Source organism: Petromyzon marinus, chromosome 69 (assembly GCF_048934315.1).
Source record: "Petromyzon marinus isolate PM22_M1 ecotype Great Lakes invasive population chromosome 69, UKy_Petmar_22M1.pri1.0, whole genome shotgun sequence".
Lineage (NCBI taxonomy): Eukaryota > Metazoa > Chordata > Hyperoartia > Petromyzontiformes > Petromyzontidae > Petromyzon > Petromyzon marinus.
The window spans coordinates 1,935,950-1,956,213 of record NC_133735.1 but is presented as its reverse complement, the minus strand read 5'-3'; the positions used below and the strand labels follow the sequence as shown (position 1 = coordinate 1,956,213).

General features: G+C 52.5%; 1 protein-coding gene across 4 annotated transcripts in view; it reads right to left on the bottom strand.

Annotated features, from left to right (window-relative positions):
- ZNF423 (zinc finger protein 423) overlaps window positions 1-20,264 on the bottom strand; it is a 273,642-nt gene that overhangs the window by 250,258 nt on the left and 3,120 nt on the right. For 2 of the 4 annotated variants that reach the window (XM_076054970.1, XM_076054971.1), the window contains exon 1: window positions 15,886-17,964. The exons of the other annotated variants lie outside the window; for them this stretch is intronic. The gene's annotated coding sequence lies outside the window, so the exon portion shown is untranslated. Of the gene's footprint in view, window positions 1-15,885; window positions 17,965-20,264 lie in introns of those variants that run through there. 4 annotated transcript variants of the gene reach the window in all.

The following is a 20,264-nucleotide window of genomic DNA, read 5'->3' as shown; positions in this document are numbered from 1 at the left end:
AATAACCACCCCAGCCAACTAACAACCCAGCCAGCCACTCAATAACCACCCAGCCAACTAACAACCCAACTAGCCACTCAATAACCACCCAGCCAACGAACAACCCAGCCAGCCACTCAATCACCACCCAGCCAACTAACAACCCAGCTAGCCACGCAATAACCACCCAGCCAACTAACAACCCAGCCAACCACTCAATAACCACCCAGCCAACTAACAACCCAGCTAGCCACTCAATAACCACCCAGCCAACTAACAACCCAGCTAGCCACTCAATAACCACCCAGCCAACTAACAACCCAGCTAGCCACTCAATAACCACCCAGCCAACTAACAACCCAGCCAGCCACTCAATAACTACCCAGCCTACTAACAACCCAGCCAGCCACTCAATAACCACCCAGACAACTAATAACCCAGCCAGACACTCAATAACCAATCAGCCAACTAACAACCCAGCCAGACACTCAATAACCACCCAGCCAACTAACAACCCAGCTAGCCACTCAATAACCACCCAGCCAACTAACAACCCAGCCAGCCACTCAATAACCACCCAGCCAACTAACAACCCAGCCAGCCACTCAATAACCACCCAGCCAACTAACAACCCAGCTAGCCACTCAATAACCACCCAGCCAACTAACAACCCAGCCAGCCACTCAATAACCACCCAGACAACTAACAACCCTGCCAGCCACTCAATAACCACCCAGCCAACTAACAACCCAGCTAGCCACTCAATAACCACCCAGCGAACGAACAACCCAGCCAGCCACTCAATAACCACCCAGCCAAGTAACAATCCAGCTAGCCACTCAAAAACCACCCAGCCAACTTACAACCCAGAAAGCCACTAAATAACCACCCAGCCAACTAACAACCCAGCAAGCCACTCAATAACCACCCCAGCCAACTAACAACCCAGCCAGCCACTCAATAACCACCCAGCCAACTAACAACCCAACTAGCCACTCAATAACCACCCAGCCAACGAACAACCCAGCCAGCCACTCAATCACCACCCAGCCAACTAACAACCCAGCTAGCCACGCAATAACCACCCAGCCAACTAACAAACCAGCCAGCCACTCAATAACCACCCAGCCAACTAACAACCCAGCTAGCCACTCAATAACCACCCAGCCAACGAACAACCCAGCCAGCCACTCAATCACCACCCAGCCAACTAACAACCCAGCTAGCCACGCAATAACCACCCAGCCAACTAACAACCCAGCCAGCCACTCAATAACCACCCAGCCAACTAACAACCCAGCTAGCCACTCAATAACCACCCAGCCAACTAACAACCCAGCAAGCCACTAAATAACCACCCAGCAAACTAATAACCCAGCTAGCCACTCAATCACCACCCAGCTAACTAACAACCCAGCCAGCCACTCAAAAACCACCCAGCCAACTAACAATCCAGCTAGCCACTCAATAACCACCCAGCCAACTAACAACCCAGCCAAGCCACTCAATAACCACCCCAGCCAACTAACAACCCAACTAGCCACACAATAACCAGCCACCCAACTAACAACCCAGCCAATCACTCAATCACCACCCAGCCAACTAACAACCCAGCTAGCCACACAATAACCAGCCAGCCAACTAACAACCCAGGCAGCCACTCAATAACCACCCAGCCAACTAACATCCCAGGTAGCCACTCAATAACCACCCAGCCAACTAACAACCCAGCAAGCCACTCAATAACCACCCAGCCAACTAACATCCCAGCTAGCCACTCAAAAACCACCTAGCCAACGACCAACCCAGCCAGCCACTCAATAACCACTGAGCCAACTAACAACCCAGCTACCCACTCAATCACCACCCAGCCAACTAACAACCCAGCTACCCACTCAATCACCACCCAGCCAACTAACAACCCAGCAAGCCACTCAATAACCACCCCACCCAACTAACAACCCAACTAGCCACTCAATAACCAAACAGCCAACTAACAACCCAGCAAGCCACTCAATAACCACCCCAGCCAACTAACAACCCAGCCAGCCACTCAATAACCACCCAGCCAATTAACAACCCAGCAAGCCACTCAATAACCACCCCAGCCAACTAACAACCCAGCTAGCCACTCAATAACCACCCAGCCAACTAACAACCCAGCAAGCCACTAAATAACCACCCAGCCAACTAACAACCCAGCCAGCCACTCAATAACCACCCCAGCCAACTAACAACCCAACTAGCCACTCAATAACCACCCAGCCAACTAACAACCTGGCTAGCCACTCAATAACCACCCAGCCAACTAACAACCCAGCAAGCCACTCAATAACCACCCCAGCCAACTGACAACCCAGCCAGCCACTCAATAACCACCCAGCCAACTAACAACCCAGCCAGCCACTCAATAACCACCCAGCCAACTAACAACCCAGCCAGCCACTCAATAACCACCCAGACAACTAATAACCCAGCCAGCCACTCAATAACCACCCAGCCAACTAACAATCCAGCTAGCCACTCAAAAACCACCCAGCCAACTAGCAACCCAGCCAGCCACTCAATAACCACCCAGACAACTAACAACCCAGCCAGCCACTCAATAACCACCCAGCCAACTAACAACCCAGCTAGCCACTCAATAACCACCCAGCGAACGAACAACCCAGCCAGCCACTCAATAACCACCCAGCCAAGTAACAATCCAGCTAGCCACTCAAAAACCACCCAGCCAACTTACAACCCAGGAAGCCACTAAATAACCACCCAGCCGACTAACAACCCAGCTAGCCGCTCAATAACCACCCAGCCAACTAACAACCCAGCAAGCCACTCAATAACCACCCCAGCCAACTAACAACCCAGCCAGCCACTCAATAACCACCCAGCCAACTAACAACCCAACTAGCCACTCAATAACCACCCAGCCAACGAACAACCCAGCCAGCCACTCAATCACCACCCAGCCAACTAACAACCCAGCTAGCCACGCAATAACCACCCAGCCAACTAACAACCCAGCCAGCCACTCAATAACCACCCAGCCAACTAACAACCCAGCTAGCCACTCAATAACCACCCAGCCAACTAACAACCCAGCTAGCCACTCAATAACCACCCAGCCAACTAACAACCCAGCTAGCCACTCAATAACCACCCAGCCAACTAACAACCCAGCCAGCCACTCAATAACTACCCAGCCTACTAACAACCCAGCCAGCCACTCAATAACCACCCAGACAACTAATAACCCAGCCAGACACTCAATAACCAGCCACCCAACTAACAACCCAGCCAATCACTCAATCACCACCCAGCCAACTAACAACCCAGCTAGCCACACAATAACCAGCCAGCCAACTAACAACCCAGGCAGCCACTCAATAACCACCCAGCCAACTAACATCCCAGGTAGCCACTCAATAACCACCCAGCCAACTAACAACCCAGCAAGCCACTCAATAACCACCCAGCCAACTAACATCCCAGCTAGCCACTCAAAAACCACCTAGCCAACGACCAACCCAGCCAGCCACTCAATAACCACTGAGCCAACTAACAACCCAGCTACCCACTCAATCACCACCCAGCCAACTAACAACCCAGCTACCCACTCAATCACCACCCAGCCAACTAACAACCCAGCAAGCCACTCAATAACCACCCCACCCAACTAACAACCCAACTAGCCACTCAATAACCAAACAGCCAACTAACAACCCAGCAAGCCACTCAATAACCACCCCAGCCAACTAACAACCCAGCCAGCCACTCAATAACCACCCAGCCAATTAACAACCCAGCAAGCCACTCAATAACCACCCCAGCCAACTAACAACCCAGCTAGCCACTCAATAACCACCCAGCCAACTAACAACCCAGCAAGCCACTAAATAACCACCCAGCCAACTAACAACCCAGCCAGCCACTCAATAACCACCCCAGCCAACTAACAACCCAACTAGCCACTCAATAACCACCCAGCCAACTAACAACCTGGCTAGCCACTCAATAACCACCCAGCCAACTAACAACCCAGCAAGCCACTCAATAACCACCCCAGCCAACTGACAACCCAGCCAGCCACTCAATAACCACCCAGCCAACTAACAACCCAGCCAGCCACTCAATAACCACCCAGCCAACTAACAACCCAGCCAGCCACTCAATAACCACCCAGACAACTAATAACCCAGCCAGCCACTCAATAACCACCCAGCCAACTAACAATCCAGCTAGCCACTCAAAAACCACCCAGCCAACTAGCAACCCAGCCAGCCACTCAATAACCACCCAGACAACTAACAACCCAGCCAGCCACTCAATAACCACCCAGCCAACTAACAACCCAGCTAGCCACTCAATAACCACCCAGCGAACGAACAACCCAGCCAGCCACTCAATAACCACCCAGCCAAGTAACAATCCAGCTAGCCACTCAAAAACCACCCAGCCAACTTACAACCCAGGAAGCCACTAAATAACCACCCAGCCGACTAACAACCCAGCTAGCCGCTCAATAACCACCCAGCCAACTAACAACCCAGCAAGCCACTCAATAACCACCCCAGCCAACTAACAACCCAGCCAGCCACTCAATAACCACCCAGCCAACTAACAACCCAACTAGCCACTCAATAACCACCCAGCCAACGAACAACCCAGCCAGCCACTCAATCACCACCCAGCCAACTAACAACCCAGCTAGCCACGCAATAACCACCCAGCCAACTAACAACCCAGCCAGCCACTCAATAACCACCCAGCCAACTAACAACCCAGCTAGCCACTCAATAACCACCCAGCCAACTAACAACCCAGCTAGCCACTCAATAACCACCCAGCCAACTAACAACCCAGCAAGCCACTCAATAACCACCCCAGCCAACTAACAACCCAGCCAGCCACTCAATAACCACCCAGCCAACTAACAACCCAACTAGCCACTCAATAACCACCCAGCCAACGAACAACCCAGCCAGCCACTCAATCACCACCCAGCCAACTAACAACCCAGCTAGCCACGCAATAACCACCCAGCCAACTAACAACCCAGCCAGCCACTCAATAACCACCCAGCCAACTAACAACCCAGCTAGCCACTCAATAACCACCCAGCCAACTAACAACCCAGCTAGCCACTCAATAACCACCCAGCCAACTAATAACCCAGCCAGACACTCAATAACCAATCAGCCAACTAACAACCCAGCCAGACACTCAATAACCACCCAGCCAACTAACAACCCAGCTAGCCACTCAATAACCACCCAGCCAACTAACAACCCAGCCAGCCACTCAATAACCACCCAGCCAACTAACAACCCAGCCAGCCACTCAATAACCACCCAGCCAACTAACAACCCAGCTAGCCACTCAATAACCACCCAGCCAACTAACAACCCAGCCAGCCACTCAATAACCACCCAGACAACTAACAACCCTGCCAGCCACTCAATAACCACCCAGCCAACTAACAACCCAGCTAGCCACTCAATAACCACCCAGCGAACGAACAACCCAGCCAGCCACTCAATAACCACCCAGCCAAGTAACAATCCAGCTAGCCACTCAAAAACCACCCAGCCAACTTACAACCCAGAAAGCCACTAAATAACCACCCAGCCAACTAACAACCCAGCTAGCCGCTCAATAACCACCCAGCCAACTAACAACCCAGCAAGCCACTCAATAACCACCCCAGCCAACTAACAACCCAGCCAGCCACTCAATAACCACCCAGCCAACTAACAACCCAACTAGCCACTCAATAACCACCCAGCCAACGAACAACCCAGCCAGCCACTCAATCACCACCCAGCCAACTAACAACCCAGCTAGCCACGCAATAACCACCCAGCCAACTAACAACCCAGCCAGCCACTCAATAACCACCCAGCCAACTAACAACCCAGCTAGCCACTCAATAACCACCCAGCCAACGAACAACCCAGCCAGCCACTCAATCACCACCCAGCCAACTAACAACCCAGCTAGCCACGCAATAACCACCCAGCCAACTAACAACCCAGCCAGCCACTCAATAACCACCCAGCCAACTAACAACCCAGCTAGCCACTCAATAACCACCCAGCCAACTAACAACCCAGCTAGCCACTCAATAACCACCCAGCCAACTAACAACCCAGCTAGCCACTCAATAACCACCCAGCCAACTAACAACCCAGCAAGCCACTCAATAACTACCCAGCCTACTAACAACCCAGCCAGCCACTCAATAACCACCCAGACAACTAATAACCCAGCCAGCCACTCAATAACCACCCAGCCAACTAACAACCCAGCCAGACACTCAATAACCACCCAGCCAACTAACAACCCAGCTAGCCACTCAATAACCACCCAGCCAACTAACAACCCAGCCAGCCACTCAATAACCACCCAGCCAACTAACAACCCAGCCAGCCACTCAATAACCACCCAGCCAACTAACAACCCAGCTAGCCACTCAATAACCACCCAGCCAACTAACAACCCAGCCAGCCACTCAATAACCACCCAGACAACTAACAACCCAGCCAGCCACTCAATAACCACCCAGCCAACTAACAACCCAGCTAGCCACTCAATAACCACCCAGCGAACGAACAACCCAGCCAGCCACTCAATAACCACCCAGCCAAGTAACAATCCAGCTAGCCACTCAAAAACCACCCAGCCAACTTACAACCCAGAAAGCCACTAAATAACCACCCAGCCAACTAACAACCCAGCTAGCCGCTCAATAACCACCCAGCCAACTAACAACCCAGCCAGCACCTCAATAACCAGCCAGCCAACTAACAACCCAACTAGAAACTCAATAACCACCCAGCCAACGAACAACCCAGCCAGCCACTCAATCACCACCCAGCCAACTAACAACCCAGCTAGCCACGCAATAACCACCCAGCCAACTAACAACCCAGCCAGCCACTCAATAACCACCCAGCCAACTAACAACCCAGCTAGCCACTCAATAACCACCCAGCCAACTAACAACCCAGCTAGCCACTCAATAACCACCCAGCCAACTAACAACCCAGCTAGCCACTCAATAACCACCCAGCCATCTAACAACCCAGCCAGCCACTCAATAACTACCCAGCCAACTACCAACCCAGCCAGCCACTCAATAACCACCCAGACAACTAATAACCCAGCCAGCCACTCAATAACCACCCAGCCAACTAACAACCCAGCCAGACACTCAATAACCACCCAGCCAACTAACAACCCAGCTAGCCACTCAATAACCACCCAGCCAACTAACAACCCAGCCAGCCACTCAATAACCACCCAGCCAACTAACAACCCAGCCAGCCACTCAATAACCACCCAGCCAACTAACAACCCAGCCAGCCACTCAATAACCACCCAGACAACTAATAACCCAGCCAGCCACTCAATAACCACTCAGCCAACTAACAACCCAGCTAGCCACTCAATAACCACCCAGCCAACTAACAACCCAGCCAGACACTCAATCACCACCCAGCCAACTAACAACCCAGTTAGCCACGCAATAACCACCCAGCCAACTAACAACCCAGCCAGCCACTCAATAACCACCCAGCCAACTAACAACCCAGCTAGCCACTCAATAACCACCCAGCCAACTAACAACCCAGCTAGCCACTCAATAACCACCCAGCCAACTAACAACCCAGCTAGCCACTCAATAACCACCCAGCCAACTAACAACCCAGCCAGCCACTCAATAACTACCCAGCCAACTAACAACCCAGCCAGCCACTCAATAACCACCCAAACAACAAATAACCCAGCCAGCCACTCAATAACCACCCAGCCAACTAACAACCCAGCCAGACACTCAATAACCACCCAGCCAACTAACAACCCAGCTAGCAACTCAATAACCACCCAGCCAACTAACAACCCAGCCAGCCACTCAATAACCACCCAGCCAACTAACAACCCAGCCAGCCACTCAATAACCACCCAGCCAACTAACAACCCAGCCAGCCACTCAATAACCACCCAGACAACTAATAACCCAGCCAGCCACTCAATAACCACCCAGCCAACTAACAACCCAGCTAGCCACTCAATAACCACCCAGCCAACTAACAACCCAGCCAGACACTCAATAACCACCCAGACAACTAACAACCCAGCCAGCCACTCAATAACCACCCAGCCAACTAACAACCCAGCTAGCCACTCAATAACCACCCAGCCAACTAACAACCCAGCCAGCCACTCAATCACCACCCAGACAACTAACAACCCAGCCAGCCACTCAATAACCACCCAGCCAACTAACAACCCAGCTACCCACTCAATCACCACCCAGACAACTAACAACCCAGCCAGCCACTCAATAACCACCCAGCCAAATAACAACCCAGCCAGCCACTCAATAACACTCCAGACAACTAACAACCCAGCCAGCCACTCAATAACCACTCAGACAACTAACATCCCAGCCAGCCACTCAATAACCACCCAGCCAACTAACAACCCAACTAGCCACTCAATAACCACCCAGCCAACTAACAACCCAGCTAGCCGCTCAATAACCACCCAGCCAACTAACAACCCAGCAAGCCACTCAATAACCACCCCAGCCAACAAACAACCCAGCCATCCACTCAATAACCACCCAGCCAACTAACAACCCAGCTAGCCGCTCAATAACGACCCAGCCAACTAACAACCCAGAAAGCCACTCAATAACCACCACAGCCAACTAACAACAGAGCCAGCCACTCAATAACCACCCAGCCAACGAACAACCCAGCCAACCACTCAATCACCACCCAGCCAACTAACAACCCAGCCAGCCACTCAATAACCACCCAGCCGACTAACAACCCAGCTAGCCACTCAATCACCACCCAGCCAACTAACAACCCAGCCAGCCACTCAATAACCACCCAGCCGACTAACAACCCAGCTAGCCACTCAATCACCACCCAGCCAACTAACAACCCAGCCAGCCACTCAATAACCACCCAGCCAACTAACAACCCAGCCAGCCATTCAATAACCACCCAGCCAACTAACAACCCAGCCAGCCACTCAATAACCACCCAGCCAACTAACAACCCAGCTAGCCACTCAATAACCACCCAGCCAACTAACAACCCAGCCAGACACTCAATCACCACCCAGCCAACTAACAACCCAGCTAGCCACGCAATAACCACCCAGCCAACTAACAACCCAGCCAGCCACTCAATAACCACCCAGCCAACTAACAACCCAGCTAGCCACTCAATAACCACCCAGCCAACTAACAACCCAGCTAGCCACTCAATAACCACCCAGCCAACTAACAACCCAGCTAGCCACTCAATAACCACCCAGCCAACTAACAACCCAGCCAGCCACTCAATAACTACCCAGCCAACTAACAACCCAGCCAGCCACTCAATAACCACCCAAACAACTAATAACCCAGCCAGCCACTCAATAACCACCCAGCCAACTAACAACCCAGCCAGACACTCAATAACCACCCAGCCAACTAACAACCCAGCTAGCCACTCAATAACCACCCAGCCAACTAACAACCCAGCCAGCCACTCAATAACCACCCAGCCAACTAACAACCCAGCCAGCCACTCAATAACCACCCAGCCAACTAACAACCCAGCCAGCCACTCAATAACCACCCAGACAACTAATAACCCAGCCAGCCACTCAATAACCACCCAGCCAACTAACAACCCAGCTAGCCACTCAATAACCACCCAGCCAACTAACAACCCAGCCAGACACTCAATAACCACCCAGACAACTAACAACCCAGCCAGCCACTCAATAACCACCCAGCCAACTAACAACCCAGCTACCCACTCAATCACCACCCAGACAACTAACAACCCAGCCAGCCACTCAATAACCACCCAGCCAAATAACAACCCAGCCAGCCACTCAATAACACTCCAGACAACTAACAACCCAGCCAGCCACTCAATAACCACTCAGACAACTAACATCCCAGCCAGCCACTCAATAACCACCCAGCCAACTAACAACCCAACTAGCCACTCAATAACCACCCAGCCAACTAACAACCCAGCTAGCCGCTCAATAACCACCCAGCCAACTAACAACCCAGCAAGCCACTCAATAACCACCCCAGCCAACAAACAACCCAGCCATCCACTCAATAACCACCCAGCCAACTAACAACCCAGCTAGCCGCTCAATAACGACCCAGCCAACTAACAACCCAGAAAGCCACTCAATAACCACCCCAGCCAACTAACAACCCAGCCAGCCACTCAATAACCACCCAGCCAACGAACAACCCAGCCAACCACTCAATCACCACCCAGCCAACTAACAACCCAGCCAGCCACTCAATAACCACCCAGCCGACTAACAACCCAGCTAGCCACTCAATCACCACCCAGCCAACTAACAACCCAGCCAGCCACTCAATAACCACCCAGCTGACTAACAACCCAGCTAGCCACTCAATCACCACCCAGCCAACTAACAACCCAGCCAGCCACTCAATAACCACCCAGCCAACTAACAACCCAGCCAGCCATTCAATAACCACCCAGCCAACTAACAACCCAGCCAGCCACTCAATAACCACCCAGACAACTAATAACCCAGCCAGCCACTCAATAACCACCCAGCCAATTAACAACCCAGCTAGCCACTCAATAACCACCCAGCCAACTAACAACCCAGCCAGCCACTCAATAACCACCCAGACAACTAACAACCCAGCCAGCCACTCAATAACCACCCAGCCAACTAACAACCCAGCTAGCCACTCAATAACCACCCAGCCAACTAACAACCCTGCCAGCCACTCAATAACCAACCAGACAACTAACAACCCAGCTACCCACTCAATCACGACGCAGACAACTAACAACCCAGCCAGCCACTCAATAACCACCCAGCCAACTAACAACCCAGCTACCCACTCAATCAACACCCAGACAACTAACAACCCAGCTAGCCACTCAATAACCACACTGCCAACCGCTCAATAACAACCCCAGCAGACCAATCACCCCCACCAACCACAGAACCATCTGTCAGTCCAAGCCGCCTGCCAACAAACCCAGCGATCCAACCCATAGACTCGTCACACAGAAGACACCCATAGACTTTTCACACAGTCACCCACAGACTCACACACAGACATCCATAGACTCACACACAGACACCCATAGACTCACACACAGACACCCATAGACTCGTCACACAGACACCCATAGACTCGTCACACAGACACCCATAGACTCGTCACACAGACACCCAAAGACTCGTCACACAGACACCCATAGACTCGTCACACAGACACCCATAGACTCGTCACACAGACACCCATAGACTCCTCACAGAGACACCCATAGACTCACACACAGACACCCATTGAATCACACACAGCCACTCGTAGACTCACACACAGACACCCATAGACTAACACACAGCAACCATAGACTCACACAGAGACACCCATAGACTCACACACAGGCACCCATAGACTCACACACAGACACCCATAGACTCACACACAGCCACTCATAGTCTCACCACACAGACACCCACAGACTCACACACAGACACCCATAGACTCAAACACAGACACCCATAGACTCACACACAGACAACCATAGACTCGTCACACAGACACCCATAGACTCACACACAGACACCCATAGACTCACACACAGACACCCATATACTCAAACACAGACACCCATAGACTCACACAGAGACACCCATAGACTAACACACAGACACCCATAGACTCATACACAGCCAACCATAGAATCACACACAGACACCCATAGACTCGTCACACAGACACCCATAGACTCACACACGGACACCCATAGACTCACACACAGACACCCATAGACTCGTCACACAGACACCCATAGTCTCACACACAGACACCCATAGATTCACACACAGACACCCATAGACTCAAACACAGACACCCATAGACTCACACAGACACCCATAGACTCACACACAGACAACCATAGACTCGTCACACAGACACCCATAGACTCACACACAGACACCCATAGACTCACACACAGACACCCATCGACTCACACACAGACACCCATAGACTCACACACAGACACCCATAGACTCATACAGAGAGACCCACAGACTCGCACATAGACACCCATAGACTCATCACACATAGACACCCATAGACTCACACACAGACACCCATAGACACACACAGCCACTCATAGACTCACAACATAGACACCCACAGACTCACCACACAGAGACAAACAGACTCACCACACAGAGACCCACAGACTCACCACACAGAGACCTATAGACTCACCACACAGAGACCCATAGACTCACCACACAGAGACCCATAGACTCACACACAGACACCCATAGACTCACACACAGACACCCATAGACTCACACACAAACACCGATAGACTCACACACAGACACCCATAGACTCACACACAGACACCCATAGACTCACACACAGACACCCATAGACTCATACACAGACACTCATAGACTCACACAAAGATACCCAAAGACTCACACACAGACACCCACAGACTCATCACACAGACACCCATACCCTCACACACAGCCACCCATAGACTCATCACACAGAGACCCATAGACTCACCACACAGAGACCCATAGACTCACCACACAGAGACCCATAGACTCACACACAGACACCCAGAGACTCACACACAGACACCCATAGACTCACACTCAGCCACCCATAGACTCACACACAGACACCCATAGACTCACCACACAGAGACCCATAGACTCACCACACAGAGACCCATAGACTCACCACACAGAGACCCATAGACTCACCACACAGAGACCCATAGACTCACCACACAGAGACCCATAGACTTACACACAGACACCCATACACTTACACACAGACACCCATACACTTACACGCAGACACCCATAGACTCACAGACACCCATAGACTCACCACACAGACATCCATAGACTCACACACAGACACCCATAAACTCGTCACACAGACACCCATAGACTCACACACAGACACCCATAGACTCACACACAGACACCCATAGACTCACACGCAGACACCCATAGCCTCACACGCAGACACCCATAGACTCACACGCAGACACCCACAGACTCACACGCAGACACCCAGACACCCATAGACTCACACGCAGACACCCATAGACTCGTCACACAGACACCCATAGACTCACACACAGACACCCATTGACTCACACACAGCCACCCATAGACTCACACACAGACACCCATAGACTCACACACAGCCAACCATAGACTCGCACATAGACACCCATAGACTCATCACACATAGACACCCATAGACTCACACACAGACACCCATAGACACACACAGCCACTCATAGACTCACAACATAGACACCCACAGACTCACCACACAGAGACAAACAGACTCACCACACAGAGACCCACAGACTCACCACACAGAGACCTATAGACTCACCACACAGAGACCCATAGACTCACCACACAGAGACCCATAGACTCACACACAGACACCCATAGACTCACACACAGACACCCATAGACTCACACACAAACACCGATAGACTCACACACAGACACCCATAGACTCACACACAGACACCCATAGACTCACACACAGACACCCATAGACTCATACACAGACACTCATAGACTCACACAAAGATACCCAAAGACTCACACACAGACACCCACAGACTCATCACACAGACACCCATACCCTCACACACAGCCACCCATAGACTCATCACACAGAGACCCATAGACTCACCACACAGAGACCCATAGACTCACCACACAGAGACCCATAGACTCACACACAGACACCCAGAGACTCACACACAGACACCCATAGACTCACACTCAGCCACCCATAGACTCACACACAGACACCCATAGACTCACCACACAGAGACCCATAGACTCACCACACAGAGACCCATAGACTCACCACACAGAGACCCATAGACTCACCACACAGAGACCCATAGACTCACCACACAGAGACCCATAGACTTACACACAGACACCCATACACTTACACACAGACACCCATACACTTACACGCAGACACCCATAGACTCACAGACACCCATAGACTCACCACACAGACATCCATAGACTCACACACAGACACCCATAAACTCGTCACACAGACACCCATAGACTCACACACAGACACCCATAGACTCACACACAGACACCCATAGACTCACACGCAGACACCCATAGCCTCACACGCAGACACCCATAGACTCACACGCAGACACCCACAGACTCACACGCAGACACCCAGACACCCATAGACTCACACGCAGACACCCATAGACTCGTCACACAGACACCCATAGACTCACACACAGACACCCATTGACTCACACACAGCCACCCATAGACTCACACACAGACACCCATAGACTCACACACAGCCAACCATAGACTCACACAGAGACACCCATAGACTCACACACAGACACCCATAGACTCACACACAGACACCCATAGACTCACACACAACCACTCATAGACTCACCACACAGACACCAACAGACTCACACACAGACACCCATAGACTCAAACACAGACACCCATAAACTCACACACAGACAACCATAGACTCGTGACACAGACACCCATAGACTCACACACAGACACCCATAGACTCACACACAGACACCCATAGACTCAAACACAGACATCCATAGACTCACACAGAGACACCCATAGACTCACACACAGAAGCCCATAGACTCATACACAGCCAACCATAGACTCACACACAGACACCCATAGACTCGTCACACAGACACTCATAGACTCACACACAGACACCCATAGACTCACACACAGACACCCATAGACTCACACACAGACACCCATAGACTCGTCACACAGACACCCATAGACTCACACACAGACACCCATAGATTCACACACAGACACCCATAGACTCAAACACAGACACCCATAGACTCACACAGACACCCATAGACTCACACACAGACAACCATAGACTCGTCACACAGACACCCATAGACTCACACACAGACACCCATAGACCCACACACAGACACCCATAGACTCACACTCAGACACCCATAGACTCACACACAGACACCCAGAGACTCACACACAGCCACCCATAGACTCACACACAGACACCTACAGGCTCACACACAGACACCCATAGACTCACCACACAGAGACCCATAGACTCACACACAGACACCCATAGACTCACCACAGAGACACCCTTAGACTCACCACACAGACACCCATAGACTCACACACAGACACCCATAGACTCACACACAGACAGCCATAGACTCACCACACAGAGACCCATAGACTTGTCACACAGACACCCATAGAGTCGTCACACAGACACCCATAGACTCACCACACAGAGACCCACAAACTCCCCACACAGAGACCCACAGACTCACCACACAGAGACCCACATACTCACCACACAGAGACCCACAGATTCACCACACACAGACCCATAGACTCATCACACAGAGACCCATAGACTCACCACACAGAGACCCATAGACTCACCACACAGAGACATACAGACTCACTACACAGAGACCCACAGACTCACCACACAGAGACCCATAGACTCACCACACAGAGACCCATAGACTCACTACACACAGAGACCCATAGACTCACCACACAGAGACTCATAGACTCATCACACAGAGACCCATACACTCACCACACACAGACGCATAGACTCACCACACAGAGACCCATACACTCATCACACAGAGACCCATACACTCATCACACAGAGACCCATAGGCTCACCACACACAGAGACCCATAGACTCACCACACAGACACCGAACGAGCGAGTGACGCGAGCGAGCTCACTAAGAAGCTGAAGAGGTGAGAAGAAGCGGAGCTGAAGAGGTGGGAAGGGGCGACGCTGGTTCAGAAGTAGTCGCCGCTACAGCTGCCTCCACCCCCCCCAGCTAGAGCTGCCCACCCCCTTGCCTGCTACAGCTGGCCCCGACCTACAGCTGCTGCATCTGCAGCTGCCCTCCAGCCCCGCACACGCGGCTACACCGAGAGGGCCTCGAAGTCTCCCCGCAGGACCACGTGGTCCAGGGCAGGGCTGCCACCTTTGACGTCTGCCACTGCTGCCCTTCTCGGCTCAGGCCACCGGTCTTATTCAGCCGGCAGTACACACACGTACAGTAACACACAAACACACACACACCCACACACACACAACCCACACACCCACACACACACCCACACACCCACACACAACCACACACACACCCACACACCCACACACACACAGACAGACACACACACAGACAGACAGACACACACACAAGCCACACACCCACACACAGACACCCACACAACCCACACACACACAACCCACATACCTACACACACACCCACACACAGACACCCACACACAAGCCACACACCCACACACAGACACCCACACAACCCACACACACACAACCCACACACACACATCCCACACACCTACACACAACCACAAACAACCCACACACACACAACCCACACACAACCCCCACACACACACAGAGACACCCACACAACCCACATACACACAATCCACACACAACCCACACACACCCAGACACACACACAACCCACACACCCACACACCCAGACACACATCCCACCCACACACACATCCCACACACACACAAATCCCACACACACACAACCCCCACAACCCACACACACCCACTATCCACACACACAACCCACTATCCACACACACAACCCACAATCCACACACACACACCCACACACAACCCACACCCACACACCCACACATACATCCCACACACACACACCCCACAACCCACACACACACACAACCCACACACAACCCACACACACACACAACCCGCACACCCACACACACAACCCACACACAACCCACACACACAACCCACAACCCACACACACAACCCACAACCCACACACACAACCCACACACAACCCACACACAACCCACACACCACCCACACACACACACACAACCCACACACAACCCACAACCCACACACACACACATAACCCACCCACACACACAACCCACACACACAACCCACACACACAACCTGCACACCCACACACCCACACACAACCCACACACACATCCCACACACACACACACCCCACAACCCACACACACAACCCACACACACAACCGACACCCCACACATACAACCCACACACAACCCATAACCCACACACACAACCCACACACAACCCACAACCCACACACAGCCCACACACAACCCACACACAACCCACACACCCACACACAACCTGCACACCCACACACACACAACCTGCACACACACCCACACACAACCACACACCTACACACAACCTGCACACACACACACAACCTGCACACACACATACAACCTGCACACACACACAACCACACACCTACACACAACCACACACAACCCACACACACATCCCACACACACACACCCCACCACACACACACACCCCATAACCCACACACAACCCACACAACCCACACACAACCCACACACAACCCGCACACAACCCGCACACAACCTGCACACCCACACACAAGCCACACACACACCCCACAACCCACACACACACCCCACAACCCACACACACACAACCTACAACCCACACACACAACCCACACACACACCCCACAACCCACACACAACCTACAACCCACACACACAACCCACACACACACCCCACAACCCACACACAACCTACAACCCACACACACAACCCACAACCCACACACACACACACAACCCACACACACAACCCACACACACAACCCACACACACACAACCCACAACCCACACACACAGCCCACACACAACGCACACGCAACCCACATACAACCCACACACACCCCACACACACAACCCACACACCCACACTCGCACAACCCACACACCCCACACACCCACAACCCACACACACACCCCACACACCCACAACCCACACACAACCCACACACACACACAACCCCCACCCACAACCCACACACAAGCCACACACAACCCACACACACACAACCCCCACACAACCCACACACACACAACCCCCACACAACCCCCACACAACCCACACACAACCCACACACAAACCACACCCACAACCCACACACACACACAACCCACACCCACAACCCACACACACACCCACACACACAACCCACACACACACAACCCACACACACACTTCACACCCACAACCCACACACACCCACACACACACACCCACACACACAACCCACACACTCACACAACCCACACACCCACACATCCCACACACACACACAACCCACATACATCCTACACACACACCTACAACCCACACACATCCCACACACACCTACAACCCACACACACACACCTACAACCCACACACACACACAACCCACACACCCACAACCCACACACACAACCCACACACACAGACACACACACAACCCACACACACAACCCACACACACACACACACAACCCACACACACACCCACACACACACACAACCCACACACACACAACCCACACACAACCAACACACACCCACACAACAACACACAACCCACACGCCCACACAACCCACACACACACAATCCACACAACCCACACAACCACACACAACCCACACGCCCACCCACCCCACACACACACAACCCACACACACCCACACAACCACACACAACCCACACACACCCACACACAACCCACACGCCCACCCACCCCACACACACATACACAACACACACACCCCACACACACACACAACCCACACACTACACACACCCACACACAACCCACACACACGACACCCCCACACACACAACCCACACAACCCACACACACACAACCCACACACCCACAGCCCACAACACACACGACCCACAACCCACACACACACAACCCACACACCCACAGCCCACAACACACACAACTCACACCCACAACCCACACACACACACAACCCACACACACACACACCCACAACCCACACACAACCCACACAAACAACCCACACCCTCCACACGCACACACACACACCCACAACACACACAACCCACACAACCCACTACACACACAACCCACACACCCACAGCCCACAACCCACACACACACACAACCCACACCCACAACCCACACACAACACACACACACAACCCACACACACACAACTCACACCCACAACCCACACACACACACACACAACCCACACACACCCACAACCCACACACAACCCACACAAACAACCCACACCCCCCTCACGCACACCCACACACACCCACAACACACACAACCCACACAACCCACTACACACACAACCTGCACAACCCAAACACACAACCCACACACCTACAACCCACACACACACACAACCCACACAGACACACACAACCCACACACACAGACACACACAACCCACACACACACACCCACACACAACCCACACAACCCACACACACACACACAACCCACACAACCCACACACACACAACCCACACAACCCACACACACACAACCCACACACACACAACCCACCCACACCCACAACCCACACCCACACTCAACCCACACACCCACACACACACAACCCACACACACACACAACCCACACACACACAACCCACACCCACAACCCACACTCAACCCACACACACACACAACCCACACACACACACAACCCACACACACAACCCACACACACAACCCACACACACACAACCCACACACACACTTCACACCCACAACCCACACACACCCACACACACACACCCACACACACAACCCACACACTCACACAACCCACACACCCACACATCCCACACACACACACAACCCACATACATCCTACACACACACCTACAACCCACACACATCCCACACACACCTACAACCCACACACACACACCTACAACCCACACACACACACAACCCACACACCCACAACCCACACACACAACCCACACACACAGACACACACACAACCCACACACACAACCCACACACACACACACACAACCCACACACACACCCACACACACACACAACCCACACACACACAACCCACACACAACCAACACACACCCACACAACAACACACAACCCACACGCCCACACAACCCACACACAATCCACACAACCCACACAACCACACACAACCCACACGCCCACCCACCCCACACACACACAACCCACACACA